Source organism: Mustela lutreola, chromosome 5 (genome assembly GCF_030435805.1).
Source record: "Mustela lutreola isolate mMusLut2 chromosome 5, mMusLut2.pri, whole genome shotgun sequence".
Classification (NCBI taxonomy): Eukaryota; Metazoa; Chordata; class Mammalia; order Carnivora; family Mustelidae; genus Mustela; species Mustela lutreola.
In genome coordinates, this window is record NC_081294.1 from 52,256,389 (window position 1) to 52,269,736 (window position 13,348).

General features: G+C 37.0%; 1 protein-coding gene across 1 annotated transcript in view; it reads left to right on the forward strand.

The window, feature by feature from the left end:
• The first annotated feature begins 11,497 nt into the window (after window positions 1-11,497).
• The window catches only part of GABRA1 (gamma-aminobutyric acid type A receptor subunit alpha1), a 57,170-nt gene continuing 55,319 nt past the window's right edge, over window positions 11,498-13,348 (forward strand). Inside the window, exon 1 of the mRNA XM_059174228.1 lies at window positions 11,498-11,948. The gene's annotated coding sequence lies outside the window, so the exon portion shown is untranslated. The remainder of the gene's footprint in view (window positions 11,949-13,348) is intronic.

Below are 13,348 nucleotides of genomic sequence, written 5' to 3' on the forward strand. Positions count from 1 at the left end.
AGCTAAGTCATATCACTTTTCTTTTTTTCTTTCTGTTATTGTTTTATAAAAAAATTTTTGCAAAAGGTATACATAAACAAAAAAATATTATATGGAAAAGATAAAATTAAAGGTGTGATCTTTGTTGATGGCTTTATGTATCTGAAATGTGTACCATTTCAGGCCTATATTTTATTTTGTTATTATATGTATTTTGCAAAATAGTAATCATACTATTTATGTTTGCTTTTTGATGTAGCAATACATGGCAAGTATCACTTTATGTGAATGGGTCAAAATTTACTTCATTTTTTAAAGTACTACATATAATTTCATGATATGAATGTACTAAAATTTATTCAATTTCTCCCCTATTTTTGGACATTTAAGATGCCTCTAATTTTAGGGGCATTTACAGATAATCCTACATTAAGCTTCCATCTGCATCTGGGCCAGAACTGTTTAGTTTATTTACTATAGTTTCTTCATGTACATTTTTATATCTGGTAGAACAATCTCTATCCTTAGAATTTTCTCTTAAAATTTTTTTGATGATTTTGTTCCTATTTACTCCTCAGAAGAACTTTAAATGGATTTAAACAGGTCTAAAAATAATCTGATTAGATTATTCAGTACATTTGTAAAGATTCTGTATGAAATAAATTCTGGAAACTCAAATACAGTAATACTTATAGACATGAATTTTGCAAACGGGTATGAAAAAGTGAAAATAGTAGGCCTGAGCAGGTGAGTCCTTTCATATAGTGTGCTGTTAAATGAGGAAATCTCAGATTTGGTTTTGGATTTGGAAACTAGATAAAAATAAAGATCTATGCAAAGGATGGTTACTGAGGCTTCTTTCAATAAAAATGGCATGAACAAATAATTACTTAATATTGTCCAGGAGTCTTTCTGTTAAGACTTTTATATAAAATTTTAGTTTTGCATGGTATTTGACATGCTGAGCTCTGAAGACTATATTTCTCTTCACATCTTAATGTGCTTCAAAAGAGAAGGGAGTGTAACAACTTCAGAGTTAGCATGATTTTTCAAAGGGAAGGAATGATAAAATTGGGGATTACAATCGCAAATATTGGCAACACTTTTTCTACCTGTTCCCATATATTAGAGTAGAGGAACTGCTATACAGTTTAAACAAATTTAGTACTAAAATATTTGGGTTTTCTCTTACATTTTTCTGGTGACTCACAAGCTCTTCTCAAGGAAAGTGTTAGCCCTTCTTCCATTTGTTATTTTTTTCCCCTTTTGTTTTTATTTATTGCTCACACAAAATCACACACTTATTTTAAAAATAGGCAAATTACCAGGTTTACACACTTCACAGCACTCACCAAATCACATACCCTCCCCAATGTCCATAATCCCACCCCCTTCTCCCCAACCCCCTCCCCCCGGCAACCCTCAGTTTGTTTTGTGAGATTAAGAGTCACTTATGGTTTGTCTCCCTCCCAATCCCATCTTGTTTCATTTATTCTTCTACCCACTTAAGCCTCCATGTTGCATCACCACTTCCTCATATCAGGGAGATCATATGATAGTTGTCTTTCTCTGCTTGACTTATTTCGCTAAGCATGATACGCTCTAGTTCCATCCATGTTGTTGCAAATGGCTACCTGGGGATAAAAATATATGTATATAAAAAATATATGTTTATAAAAAATAAAAAATTAAAAAAAAAATAAATTAAAAAAAAAAATAGGCAAATTATTTCTTGTGGATTCAGCTAATTCTGAAATTGAAAAGTAACTTTTTTTTTTTAATTTATTTGTCACAGAGAGAGAGAACACTAGTAGAGAGACAGGGGGAAGATAGCCAAATTTTGTAATGGATTTTTTTTTTTTTTTTAATTTATGGGGCCTCCCATGAGTGTATAAATGGGAGATAGATGCTGTTTTGTCTGGGGATAGGGCTTGTATTTGCGTCCTCTTTAAGCCTTTGACAAAGGCTTCTAAACCTTGACTGACCTTCCCCAACCATGTTCTTCCAAAGCCACAAGGCAGTTCTCCTGAATTCGCTTTCTTGGGAGCTTGACAAAAATTTCTCCAGGCACTGAAATCATGATTTAAACATATGGCTGTCAGACTAACTTAGGACAGTTCAATCCCTAAAATAGCTAGTTTTCCTAGAGGTATCAAGTCTCTCAAGGTCACCCAAAGAGTAACTATAATATTTTAACATGGTTCACAGAACTAATAATGAAGGAAAAGAACAGAACAGCAATCTAGTGAAGTTGCTTTTCAAACACTTTTTTTTAAAAATTCTGCCTTTATTCCACTTTGGCAGTTTAGAAAAGCATACGTCTAACTGAAATTAACTTATAGAAAGAATTGTAAAACAAACAAAATGTGGTGCATGATTTTTAATTCAGGAGTAGTTGATATTTGTGTTTAATTTGAATTCTAAAATATTGATATGATTCAAATGGTCTGTTATGGAGTGAACCTCCCTGATAAAATAAAATATTCCCACACAAATAAATAAAATCAAAAGCATGATATAAAAAAAATGAATCTCTACAAGCTAAATGAAAATGAAATGAAAATGAAATGAAAAAATGAATCTCTACAAGACTTTTCCCTGACCCATTCTTTGTCTAGTATAAGTTACTTTTCGGGGCACCTGGGTGGCTCAGTGGGTTGGGCCTCTGCCTTCGGCTCGGGTCATGGTTTCAGAGTCCTGGGATCAAGCCCCGCATCAGGCTCTCTGCTTGGCGGGGAGCCTGCTTCCCCCTCTCTCTCTGCCTGCCTCTCTGCCTACTTGTGTTCTCTCTCTCTCTGTGTCAAATAAATTTTTTTTTTAAAGTTACTTTTCAATTTCAGGATTTGCTGAATCCACAAGAAATAATTTGCCTTTTGGTGTTCTCTTCTAGAATTTCTGAACTGCTTAGTCCTTCAGGGGTATCTATCTCCTCTGATTGTCAGAAAAAGAGTAAAACATAGAACGAGTAGAGCTTTTTTCTTAACTTCTAATTTGTTCATTGATTTTCATCCCATCTATTTTGTATTCCATTTTATCTGATTTTAATACTAAGCCATGCTATATTTTGACTAAACCCACATCATCTTATTGGCAAAATAGTTGAGCAGAGGTTGGACAGAGAGAATTTTTCACCTCCTTTTGTGGGGTTATGCTTGAGTCTTGCAGTTGCTTTCGCCTTGAGCATTTTATGTCTTATGTTCTACCACCTGCTGAGTCGAATTTCTCTGAAATAATGAATTCACTTTCCTTCTAAAAGCCAGAGCTTCGTTTGCTTCAGGCAATAACTATATGATGAAAAAAAAAATCAAATGGTCAATCTGATATTTGATAAATTTTGGCTGAGTGAGTTGGTCCAACTGCAAAGCCATAACTTAATTGGTTGCTGTGTATAAAAACTTAATTTCAATATTTGAAAAGCTAAGAAATGTTCTAGGGAAAGTTACACATTATCGCAATTGTTAAGGATTGTGTTAATAATAACCATAGTTAGCAACTGCTGAAAATATTTTAATGTATTACCTACTTTGTAACTATTATCTCATGAATATTCCATGTAAAATGAAATTATTAATCCTCTATTATTAAAAAAGAAATACAAATTCAGAGAAATTAAGTGGCTGAACAGTAAGTAATTGACAGAGAAAGAAAATATCCAACTCCAAATTCCACTTTCTTAAATATATTATTCTGCTTCCCCATACTAAATATTTTTTAAAAATTTTATTCATATAATTACATTTCTTCACAAATTGCAAATCTGTGATCGGAAATATTTTCATGAGTCTCTCATGACAGTTCCATTCCCAGCCAACAAGGAAGAGAGACTTACCTTCATTTACTTTATAATCACGAGTTTTTGGAAGCCACAAAATCAGTATCTTCCTCGGGTTCAAATCTGGGCTCTAAATTATGAACCAGGTGTGTCTAGGAAAGTCCACTATTCTTTTGAACCTAGGTTCTCTGTAAACAACATTACTGCAAGAATGCAATGGCAAAGATTATGTGGGGGAGAAAAATATATATAGTTTCTGGTATACTTTAGCTACTAAATAGGAGATAATCTCTTTTATGGGGAGAGGGAGAGGCATTTAAGAGTTCATTCTCTCACGTCCTTAAATGAAATTTAAGAATGGTCCACTTTATGTCGAGATTCTAACACTAAATGCGAGTAGCGATGAACTGTAAGCCTGCTCTGTTGTTTTCAGAAGCACTTCACCTCTTTCAAAGGCAATTATGTCCTGTCATCTTTATAAGCAGATGATGTGTGGAACAAGTAAATCTGTCTTCACTTGTCTTCTTGATCCTTTATGTTAAGTTGATATTGGTCTGCAGGATTTCTGATGTTTTATCTCTTTACCCATCCAATGCAATGCTTTCTGGGCTAACTCTCTAGTTCTCATGCGCAACAGTCCACATTCCTGAGATTTGCATGGGCTGATTGTTTCATAAATGAAATTACTCAAGAGTAATTATCACTCATCTTTAAAACTCTTTTGTTGGGGCGCCTGGATGGCTCAGTGGGTTAAGCCGCTGCCTTCTGCTCAGGTCATGATCTCAGGGTCCTGGGATCGAGTCCCGCATCGGGCTCTCTGCTCAGCAGGGAGCCTGCTTCCTCCTCTCTCTCTCTGCCTGCCTCTCTGCCTACTTGTGATCTCTCTCTGTCAAATAAATAAATAAAATCTTTAAAAAAAAAAAAAACTCTTTTGTTACCCCCTACCCCTGCCCAAGGTCATATATGTAATGAAAATGGAAGTCGTAGAATTTTCTCCAAGAGGAAGTATGGTGAATGTTATTATAAGCAAAATTGGAAGTGAGTTAGGTTGAGATTGTTTAGCTGTAAATTATGGTGAAAAAAATTAATTGGTTCTGTGTTCTCCATTTAACACAGGGACATTAGATAATTTGGGATATATTTATGATCAACAATAATAAAAAATTCATCCATATCTACAAACTCATTTTCATTTCACTCCACAGAACACAATTATTGTAAACATCAAGAATTGGGAGCTACTGAACAGATGGGGCATTAGTGTCTTAATTCTTGATCTTTGTTCTAGTAAATCCTTCCATTTCATATCCTTTCCACAAATCCTATGGCCATTCAGGGCATGATGAATGATTTTTTAAATGCTGCTTTAACGTTTGTGTCACTTTCTGTGTTTTATGATGGCGAACAGATATGTAAATGAAGCTGCCCAGCAGGGTAATGAGACCACATTAAAATCCTCAAATATTCTAAACTAGGTGTATCCTTATCATTTCAGAAGATACTGAATAAACTACATGCAATTTCTTGGTACCAACATGCCTATTTTTTTAATTTTTTTTTTTTTTACTGTTTCTGATAAGTGATCTTTCTAAATTGATTCTGCAACTCAGATCTTTATTTTTCCTTTCTGTATGCTAGACACTTAACAATTGATATTGACTGAAATATCTATTTATTATGTTCTTCTTAACAGAGAAAAATAAGGGGAAATATGCATTCTAATAGGTTAGAGGAGTTTACCCAGAGACTATGTGCACATATATACACTTGAAGTTTACTGAAGAAAACATATCCTGAATGGCTGAAAGTTACCATAAAAATAGCAAATGCATGTTTCCTCAAGTCAAGTTATAAAGGATATACCATTTTAAAATACCCAATCTAGAGTTGGGACAACATTCTTCTCATTTTCTTACCTCCCTCCTGACTTGCATTGCAGTCTTCACATTGCTAATGGAATCTACAGTCTAAAATCTTCTCAAAGTTTTGAAAATTATTGATACTTGTTATTTGAAAATAAGTAATTCTTACAACTATCAGCTTATTATCATTCCTCTGAACTCTGAATAAATCTGCGTTTTCCTGCCTGCGTTGATGTGTTTGACATCTGTGAAAAGAAAAGACTGAAAGAAAATGGGTGAATCTGGGTTACACGTGAGCTGCTGATAAACTGAAAACTGCCACAAAAGAAAACTGGATACTGTCCTACTTATGTAACTATTAAAAAGAGTCTGGCTCTCATATACATGTTTTATTCCTAAAGGGTATTTGTTGCATTTTTCTTAAATCTTATGGGAAAATGTTGTATAATGTCTCTTGGAGGAGGGAGTGTGTAGCTGACTGTAGAAGCTGTGGTTGGAGCATGTGATATGGTTGCTTCTATCTTGGAACTGTCTTCAAAACTCCTGGTTGAGAATACATGTAAAATACTCAGTGCTGGGGCGCCTGGGTGGCTCAGTGGGCTGGGCCTCTGCCTTCTGCTCACGTCATGATCTCGGGGTCCTGGAATCGAGCCCTTTGCCACGCTCTCTGCTTGGCAGGGAGCCTGCTTCCCCCTCTCTCTCCTGCCTGTCTGCCTACTTGTGATCTCTCTCTGTCAAATAAATAAATAAAATCTTAAAAAAAAAAATACTCAGTGCCTAAGGCAGGTGTAGTGAGAACCATTCTTCTCAGAGCACCTTAGAGATGAGTATGGGTCTAGGATTAAGCCTCGCATGTAAGCCAGCTTGTCGTGGTATCTTGTCTAATAACTGGGGGGGTTATGTTTCAGTTAAATCTAATGTGTAATAGGGATAATAGAATTGTTGTGCTATATAAATATGCTGTTAAGAGTGTACTATAGTGCTTGAAAAATAGTGAATTTGTATTGAGATAGAAGAGAGAGAAGGAACGTGGCTTTCATTGGGCACCTACTAGGGGTATACAGGAAGACTATGTGATTTGCATTTGTGTTCCCATATAATGCCACAATCAGCAAATGAGGCAGCATTACTTCATTTTATTTATTTTTTAAAAATATTTATTTATTTATTTTAGAGAGTGAGACCATGAATGAGAGGAGCAGAAGGAGAGAATCTGAAGCAGACTCTGCGCTGAGTATTAAGCCCCATGTGGGGCTTGATTTCACGACCCTGAGATCACGACCTGAGCTGAAACCAAGGTCAGTCACTTAACCTTCTGTGCCACCCAGGTGCCCCTAACATTACCTCATCTCAGAACTTCAGAAAATAAGGTTCAGAAAAGTTCAGCAACATATCAGTGGTCATGAAGCTGTTAGATACCAGTAACTTCAGATATCTATCCATGCACGACAGTCACTGTGCCATGCTAACCCGAGCTCTACTTCTACAAAGATCACAGGAAAAATTACATCATCTTTGATCTGCTAAATTGGTTGGGGCAGACAATCTTTAAATCCCTCTAGAGTGCCAAATATTTATGACACAAATATGAGAAAATTTTGATTTTATTTCTATTATACATACTCTGTTTCTCATATGCTGAGATGTCAAACTAGCCTTCTAGCATGGGAAAAAAGAATTTGTCTAAGTAACCCAGATGACAAAGGTGTCTAGGTGAAAGTACAAAAAGTGCTCTTTTACTGAAATCACAATTCTTTTTCCCACTGAGCTATTATTTCAGTACCAACTAGAATAGAAGGTATAGCCCTCTGGATGTGCTCATATAGTTCATTAGCGAGATGGTCTGTATGATAAATAGGAGTATTAGAAAAGGGGGACTAATTTAGTGAGTGTAAAAACTTCATTTTAATATCCAACTGTATATATAAATAAATGTAGGTGGCATTATGTTTAACTGCAACCTGTACATTATTGTTGCAGATTGATAACCAGGCTTCCCACATGTTAAAATGTACTTGCAGCACCCATATCTAAGCTATGCAAAGACATTTAAAAAGACCACTTTATTCTAGATTTCAGTTGCTGCTTATTTGTTATTTCATTATTTTTGCTTCTTCTTCTCCCTCACCCCAAATTATTTTATAAATGATAAAAAGCCACACTGAATTAATAAGAATACTCTTGCTATTTTTTTTTTTTCTCATTTGGTTCACATTTAGTTGGGGAAAGTAAAAACATTTCTGTTGAAAAGAATCAGTACCACTTCTTCAATTAGGTCAGGGCTTCCTGCCATTTAAAATTGACAGAAAAAGCAAAATGTACCAGACTGCAACACTGGAAATAGAGCTGTTAGGCCTCCCCAGGATCTGTGGCCCTAGGTTTGACATCAAATCCCTTCTGCCTACAACCAGTGAGGGTTTGGAGGTTCTTTGAGAGAGTGGCCTTGTAAGAAGGAAAATAGCAGAAACCTCCAAAACACTGAAGTAAACCTGACCCTGTGTTGCAGTTGGAAGGACTAGACCAGCAAAAGAAGAATCATGTCCTGAACAAATTTTTTTTTTTTTAAATTTTATTTATTTGAGAGAGGAAGAGAGAGAGAGAGCATGAGAGGGGAGAAGGTCAGAGGGAGAAGCAGATTCCCCACAGAGCTGGGAAACTGATGTGGGACTCGATCCTGGAACTCCAGGATCATGACCTGAGCCAGAGGCAGTGGTTTAACCAACTTGAGCCACGCAGGCATCCCCTGAACAAATATTTTTTAAAAAATGTTCAGAGGTAGGTTTTATGTAACTGATACGAAGATGGTAAGTATAGATGTAAGATGAATAAAACAGATTTTAACGTGAATTTACAACTTATAGTAATTAAGGAAATAAAGTAATGTAGAAGGATGGTCAAAAAAATAAGCTTTGAAGTCAGAAAATCTGGGTGTGCATAGCACGAACATTCACTACCTATGTGACCTTTGGCAAATCTCACTCTCTCTAACCCACAATTTATTGGATGATTAGTAAAACAGGTGTATTAAGACTATCTCTCACAGACATGTTTTATGAATTAAATTGAATTGGTTTATGCAAGTTTGTTAGCACATTATTTGGCACCAAGTAAACACTTTAAGAATACTAAATATCATGTTACTACTATTATAAAAACTTACTTTATCAGATATAAGTTGCACACACAGTTTGAAGGAATTTATTCCCCTAGGTAGAGGAAAAAACAAGAGTGTCACCAATGATCTTAAAGATTCAATATAACAAGACAATATAAAGTAATTATTTCCTTGTCATTAATTTTTTATATTTTTTTCTTATATTTATTCGTTGTGCATATGTTAATGTGCATATGTTAATGATACCTTGATGGGGGGCACCTGGGTGGCTCAGTGGGTTAAAGCCTCTGCCTTCAGCTCAGGTCATGATCCCAGGGTTCTGGGATGGAGCCCCACGTCGGGCTCTCTGCTCAGCGGGGAGCCTGTTTTCTCCCCTCTCTCTACTTGCCTCTCTGCCTGCCTCTCTGCCTACTTGTGATTTCTCTTTCTCTGTCAAATAAAATCTTTAAAAAAAAAAATGATACCTTGATGGGAAATAATAAACACACTGATAATTTAAAGTTGCAATTGCTGTTTTTGGAGTAGTCAAATTATCAATGTTTTAAATGGCCACTATTTATTAAATTCATTTATTTAAAACATATGTCTAAACAAATCAACATAGATCATCTAGTAAAAACTGCCTTGTTTTACTTAGAAAATCAGTATGGACCTTTCCATTTCTGTAGTTTTAACTGTAGTTTTAAGATAAATCCAATCTTATTTATAAATATTTGTCTTAAAATGTATGGAAATGCTGTGCAGTTGCATCCTATTGGATAGTCACATAGTATTTAATCTGAAGAAAGATGTGATTGGCATTGTTTTCAGAGATTATGGTGCAAATGATAACATTTCAGTAACTGATTGAAAAAAACATAATCAGTAGAGTGATTTGATTGTATGGCATTAGATATAGGATATAAAGTTATTTCCATTTGCGGAGGAGAGTAGAAGGAGCTGTGACAGTTTTACCAGGAGGAAAAAAGAAGATGAAAAGATTACATTCCTAGGACTATCTAGAAATAGTCTTTGTTGAATAGTCTTTGTTGAATCAAAGGAAAACAATGGAATTACATTTTAAATAGATAAGAAAACAATATTTTTAAATTGTTAACTCAGGGTTTCAGAATATTGTTGAAGTGAGTTTTAATTCTCAGAACTGCTCAAGAAGTAAGTGATTAATGGATAAGTACATAAGTAAATAAAAATTGAGGACTCTCATATAGGGAAGATATGATGATCCTCAATGGATATCTTTAAGAATGCATTGATCTTTGTCCTATCTGAACAGAGTCGGCAACATAAGATGGTCTTCAAATCTGTCTTCCTTGAAGATTTATTTCTAAAATAATTTTCCAGTAACATTTCCCTTTCAAAACTCATGATAACCAAGCCCAAATCTGAATGTGGTTATCATTTTTATTTTCCTTCATTTTTTTCAATAAGATACGTTTATTTTCAATTACCTGTCCTATGTTTTAACCACCTAAGCTGATTGCATTGCAGCACAACGTCAAGGAAGGCTTCCAGCATCAAAAACCAGTGAGTGGTATAGACTTGCCATTTAGGGTTTTTTTTCCTTCTCCTTGCCAAGCTCCGCCCCTATTAAAAAAAAAAAAAGTCTCCTCTGCTAGAAGTCTTCGTGGTCAAAATGACTAGGGAGCTCAAAGTTCGGACCTTGCTGACCAGAAGAAATACCTGAAGGCACCCTATCTTTCAGCGCCTCCTATCTAGTCTGGCGCAAGTACAGAAGGGACAGTTTCCAAGCTTCGGGTCATTTCAGAAACACCCATTTCTTCTGTGCTACAAACACCCATTCACAAAATCCGAAGAGAGAACTCAGTCGCCCCTGGCTCGTTGAAAATTTAGTTAGATTGATGTTGAAATACACCCTCCTTCCCTAAGTGTATAGTTTATTCGTGGGTGGAGAGCCACCAGGGAGGGTAACAGAAGAGGGCAGGGAGGAGGGGCGGGGGGGGGAAGTAGAAGACGGTTTTGTCTTGACTTCTAAAAATCTTTCTGTTAATCTTCTTTCCTCCCCCTCTCCCATTTTCCTAATCCGGAGGATGATGGAGTTCGAGGCGAGGGAATGATTCCGGAAATGGAGCTATGACTCTCAAACCTAGAAATGATCTGGGTGCTTTATTTAAAGTTAAATACTCCTCGTCCTGGGGACCCAGCACAATTCTTACTTAAAGGAGCCCGTGTTTTCTCCTTCATAACGTAAACAGACAAACAGTGGCCTCCAGAGATTAAAAACGCGGTTCCGGAGCGCGTTTATTGCTGCCCTCTAAGCTCCAGACCAAGGTGGGGTGAAAAGCGCTCACAACCTGTGAAAGTGCGAAAGCCTCGAAACCCGGTGGCCAGTGCCCTCCCGGCCAGAACTCTTCCCCGCCAATCTCTCATTATTCGTGACTCCGCAAGACACAGGGACTCAGACATGTGTGTGGGAGTGCGTGTGAGGGAGACAGGCGAGAGGACAGTGGCTTTCCACACGTGCAACCCTGCAGCTCCCTGCATTCATTCATATGCATGCACGGGTTGAATCTTTGATCAAAGGATTAGTTACACTGATGAGTGTTTTTTTGTTTTTGTTTGTTTGTTTTGTTTTTGTTTTTTTAATGGGCACACCTTAAAATAGTGTTCATAAATTGAAAGTATGAAAAGGTTCTGAGTGGAGTCCCTGGGTCTCTAATCCTGTCTACCCTTTGCTCCCCCATTCCTACTCCCCAACAAAAAAAAAAAAAAAAAAAAAAAAAGGAAAGCTTGCAGCAGATTGTAGAAGGATTTGAGTCTGCAGCCAGAGAGAAGGGGATTAGGGCCAGAGCGGTGCAAGTTAAATTGTGCTGCATATAAAAAATGGGCGGATTGGTCTCCAGATCCAGAGGCTGGTACCACCTTCCTTTCTAAAATAAAATCTCTCTGGCATGAAGTCACCGCCTATTTCACATCCGGTTTGCCCTGGGACGTATTACTACTGTCTTGGTAAAGAGAAATCTTTTGTTGTATAGCTGCAGATCGGATACTGGGTAGCGGATTTGGGTGTGAAATCTTCAGCAAAGGAGCACACAGAGTCCATGATGGCTCAGACCGAGTGAGTGAGAGGCAGAGCGAGGACGCCCCTCCGCTCCCGGCGCGCCCGGACTCGCGGACTCGCGCTGGTTCCAGGCTCTCCGCGATTTTCTCTTGCACACTTTTCCCGGGTCTTGAGCGATCCTGTGCCCAGAGGGGGCCCGAGGTAAGTGCGGCTTCAGACCGCTACACACTGAGCTTTGAACGTTGCTTTTCCTAGCTGGAGAGACAGGAATGCTGGAGAAAAAAGAGAAAGAGGAACAGGACAAGAGCCCGATCCCCATAGCAGGTAGAAACAACGAATGTTTTTCTTTCAGGGTGAAAACCGCAGCGATAGAGAAGCATTATTTTTGCCCCTCTGTATCTCTTCTTTCCTTTCTCCCTTTCTTAGGCAGATATGAATTTATTCCGTGGGGTGGGTGGTGACATGTTGTTTTGATTTTTTTTTTTTTTTTCAAGAGGGTGCTGGGTTGAGCTGGGGAGGGGCTTTGGGGGGCATCATCTAAAGTTAAGACGCTGGGACAGAAAACCTGTCTTAATGCTCTGTCCTATGGAAGGCACTCTCACATTCTGTCTGCAAAAATGCCTCTTTTCTCCTTTCCAGTGGACGCTGCTAAAATGCCCTCTGGTGTAGGGGTCTCTCTGGTTCTGAACATGAAAAACTCAACTTATCATTTGATATGAGTGGCATGGGATATGGGTGTTTGGAGGGTGTGCGTTTGGTGGGGGAAGATGGAAAAGGGTAAGGAGGCATCTTAGCATTTCTTTTAAACTATTATGTTTGTATTTGCAAGAAACTTTCTTACTCAACAACTCGAGTACCATGATAGGTTTGTTTTTCTCTTTAAAATGCCAGAGGAGGACAAAAAGCTATGGTACCTTGTCTTGGGATTTTGTTTCATTTACCCCTTCAGGAATACCCCCCCCTTTTTTTATAAAGACCAATAATTATTAATAGGGCAAGAGAAGTTGCTTTTCTTTCATATTATGTTGAAGATTAATGCAGGGTGAATTATAAATGTGCAATTTAGATGCAGTATTTTAATAGAATGATATTTATCCAATATTTCTTCTCATCCGTGCCAAAACCAGTGACTAAATTAAGTAAAAACTATGAAGCTCACTGCTCTTATCTGTAGATCTAGACCATTTTACTCCAAACACATTAATTATGTTTCATTGCTAACATGCCTGTTTGTAATGGTTTTTACTGATATAAATGATCCCCAAGAGTGTGGAAAGCATTTGTGTAGATGTACTTAAAGGCATATCACATTCAATCATAGAGTGGTTAATGAAAAACATGCTTTAAAAGACATGCAATCCATTAATCACTGTCTATACTAAGGAGTATAGATTCAGGGAAGTGCTAAAAAATACCTTTAACATTCTCATGTTATAACTGCCTTTAATTGTAGCACATGAAATAAAGTGTTACCATATCTGCTCCTTAACCAGGTAGTGCACTAATTTTTAAAAATTGACTCCACAAATAGATCATAATTTTTTGAAATATTTAAGCTTTCCATACTCCTCCTTTCCTCCAGCATCCCACTATCAAGTCTA